At 32.8% G+C, this 4077-nt stretch overlaps 1 non-coding gene across 1 annotated transcript; it reads right to left on the bottom strand.

Annotated features, from left to right (window-relative positions):
* Window positions 1-2153: 2153 nt before the first annotated feature.
* On the bottom strand, window positions 2154-2227 carry TRNAV-AAC. Its single transcript has one exon. It is a non-coding gene; the product is annotated as a tRNA-Val (tRNA).
* Window positions 2228-4077: the final 1850 nt, after the last annotated feature.

The raw sequence follows: 4077 nt of genomic DNA, 5'->3' as shown, positions 1-4077 counted from the left end.
CTATATTTTTTATTGTATATATTCATATGAAAAATAAAAACTATATAATACTAGTTATTTTAGAATTGAACATTATTAATTAAAAATATAAAAAAATTACACAAAGAAATTGCATTATCAATTTTTTTTTTCAAAATTTAAGATAAAATATACCAATACATTAATGAATTGTTTATTCTTTGCACCAAAAATAAAATTCCGTATACTACACAGCCAGTCAGCCATACAGGAGAAGTCTTTCTTGTTTAGTCTGTAACAAAATAAAATGGCTTCGCCCGGACTCGAACCGGAGACCTCCAGGGATAACCAACTACACCACGAAACCATGCTTGTGAATATATTAATAAAGTAACTATTTGTTCTCTAGATGAGAAGTTCCGTAAAAAAGCCAAAATTGTGAGCTCTTTTATAAAGTAAATATTTTTTTTAGAGTTAATTCCATATTTGGTCCTAGATTTATAGATGGCAACCCACTTTTAGTCATTTTTTATTAAAACATTCACTTTTGGTCCTAGTATTATTATGACATGACCATTTTTGATCATTTATCAACAAATCAGTTTAAATATCATTAAATAGAAGGACATTTTGGTCTTCAATTATAAATATTTTCAAAAAATAAACATAAAAAATATACCGGTTCAACATACTTTGTATAAAAAAGATCAAAATGTCTTTGTATTTAACGATATTTCAACGATTTTGTTGCTGAAGGACTAAAATTGGTCATACCACAATAATACTAGGACCAAATGAGAATGTTCTAATAAAAAGGGACTAAAAGTGGATTGTCACCTATAAATGTAGGACCAAAAATGGAATTTATTTTTTTTATATGAATGAGAACTTCTGTAAAAAGCCAAAGCCATTTTCTATTCTTGTTATATCCTTATTCCTTACTCTTATTGCCCTTTTATACAATTTTTTATTTAAATACTGTTATTTCTCCATCTTAAATTATATCTTAAATTATTAACTTATTGTTCACTTTGCCTACAGCCTATCAATAAAATCTTTTATATTCATACATTGTTCATGAATTACTTAACCTCACCACGAATTATAAAAGAAAGTTACTTTTTTTATAAGTATAAGAAAAACAATTAAAGGACAAATTACATGAATCTAGACCATCACACACCTACAGGCTACAACATCCATAACAAGGAGGGGACAAATGCCTTTTGGAGATTCCTCAACCACATGAAATCCTAGTCGGCTAGTCCTTACTCCTTACACCCTATCACAAGAAATCATTCAGTTCGCACATCTATTAACTTCCAATTGTTATATTGTGGGACCGTGGTTCATATAGTAAAATGGACCACATACATATATGTTAATTTTAGGTATACTATAGGTCCATTTTTAATGCATTGTAAGTTCATATTTTTATACATGTTTATTTTTATTGTATTATTTAAAATAAATTTGTAAAACACTAAAAATAAACTTGTGGTGTACTAAACCTGAACATATATTGGTTCACCTTACAATGTCACGATGGTCCACAATATAATTAGCCATTACGCTATCTTTATCTTTGAAATACTCTCTCACTTTTCAAAGTGGATCCTACCTCCACATCATCAAATTTACAATTTTTCACTATTTTGTTTACATCGCTACAATACTCTTTAACTTTCAAAAGTGATCACATTTTCACATCACAATATAATAAAATAACAAAATAATAATAAAATAAACGTTTACCATTTCATTGATAATTGATGTAAACGTTTTATGTTATGAATTAATGGAATAGCTACGTTTATCTTCAAAAAAATAATAAAATAAAATAAAAAGAAAGTACAGAGAGCTTGTGTTGCCAGGCAGCAACCTTTTCTGTAATTTGCAAGCTTCCCCGGTGTTTGTCGGGTCTTGTTTGTTTAAACTTAGTTTTGATTTAATGAAGTTTTATGATTCTGTTTTTTCAAAAAAAAAAATTATAATAAAATTAATGAATTTTTTATTCTTTGCGGCGGAAAAGAAAACTTTTCGTAGAAAACTAAAATTAATATATTTTATAAAAAATTAATGAATTGTTGTTAAAAATTTTATGATAAAATTAATGAATTGTTTATTACGGAGTATTTCATTTCCTTGCGCAGGAAAAGCAAACTTATCGTATACAGCAAAATAGCCGTAGAATCTGGCTTCGTCCGGACTCAAACCGAAGACCTTCAGTGTGTTAAACTGACGTGATAACCAACTATACCACAAAACCATGCTTGTGAATATATCTATAAAGTAACTATTTGTTTTATAAATGAGAAGTTCTGTAAAAAGCCAAAATTGTGAACGCTTTTAAAAAGTAAATATTTGTTATATGAACGAAAAGTTCAATTAGGACATCTTCAATAGTATGAGATTTTTGAGGAGATTTTGCAGGTTTGACTAGGAAAAATAAAATAAAATAAAAATTGAAAAAAAAAATTTTAAATGCATTTTTGCGCCCAGGCCGCGATAGTTGCGCCTCACGCACGGGGAGGCGCAACTTTCCCTAATAGTGGCCCCCACTTTATTCTGCCAAAATCTCCACATTTGTAGGAGAAAAATTTCTTCAAAACCCACCCCACATTTGTTAAAAACCCACCCTTTAGTTTTTACTATTTCAAAATGCACTCAATATCACTAATGTAGAAGGCCTTAAAAGCCAAAGCCATGTGGTCAGAACTCAAAATCTCTCGACTAACAGATGGGCATCTCGAAACCAAGACTCATTTTTGAGAGAAATCGAGCATCCTCAATAGTTGTGATTTTTGAAGAGTTTTGTAAGTGTGACTAAGAAGGATGTGAATATGTAGGAGAATAATATATGTTTGTATATTCTATGTATCTAGAACTGTACAGACTACCACTACTTATACAAAATAGAAGAAACCCTAATAAGCTTATCTATAAACAGGCTTAGGGTTTAACACTCCCCCTCAAGCTGGAGAGTATAGATCATATGCTCCAAGCTTGTTACAAATATGCCCAACTCTAGGAGCTCTAAGAGACTTTGTTAGGATATCAGCCAACTGATCTGCAGAGTTAACAAAGCTAGTCTTGATACTCCCAGACACAATTTTCTCCCTGATAAAGTGGCAGTCAACCTCAATATGTTTGGTCCTCTCACGAAAAACTGGATTTGAGACAATATGAAGAGCTGCTTGGTTGTCACATATTAATGTCATTTGAGCGACCTGACCACACTGTAACTCTTGAAGTAAATGCTTCAGCCATATCAACTCACACGTGACAAGAGCCATAGCACGGTATTCAGCTTCAGCACTGGATCTGGCAACAACATCTTGTTTCTTACTCTTCCAAGATATAAGATTACCACCAATAAGTACACAGTAACCTGAGGTAGATCGTCTGTCAAAAGGACAACCAGCCCAGTCTGCATCAGAATATCCCACAACTTGAGCATGTCCTCTATCTTCATACAGCAAACCTTGCCCTGGGGCTCTTTTGATGTACCTCAGAACCCGAACAACAGCATCCCAATGAGTATCACACGGACTTTCAAGAAACTGGCTTAATACACTAACAGCAAAGGAAATATCTGGTCGAGTGATTGTGAGATAATTCACAGCAAAGGAAATATCTGGTCGAGTGATTGTGAGATAATTCAATGCAAAGGAAATATCTGGTCGAGTGATTGTGAGATAATTCAATTTCCCGATTAGTCTCCTGTATCTCTCTCGATCAGGCAATGGCTCCCCCTGTCCTGATAGAAGTTTGACATTTGGATCCATTGGATTATCCATAGGTCTACAATCCAACAAACCAGTTTCTTCTAGAATATCCAAGGCATACTTCCTTTGAGAGATAACTATACCACTGTGAGACTGAGCTACTTCAATACCAAGGAAATATTTCAGCTTGCCCAAGTCTTAGTCTGGAATCGACTGAAGAGATATTCTTTCAGCTTGGACTTAGTCTGGAATCGACTGAAGAGATATTCTTTCAGCTTGGATTTAGTCTGGAATCGACTGAAGAGATATTCTTTCAGCTTGGATATGCCCTGGAATCGACTGAAGAGATATTCTTTCAGCTTGGATATGCCTTCTTGATCACTTCAGAGAT

This window comes from Ipomoea triloba, chromosome 9 (assembly GCF_003576645.1).
Source record: "Ipomoea triloba cultivar NCNSP0323 chromosome 9, ASM357664v1".
In the NCBI taxonomy this organism is placed as follows: domain Eukaryota; kingdom Viridiplantae; phylum Streptophyta; class Magnoliopsida; order Solanales; family Convolvulaceae; genus Ipomoea; species Ipomoea triloba.
The sequence above is the reverse complement of the archived record's forward strand: the minus strand, read 5'-3'. Positions and strand labels throughout refer to the sequence as shown.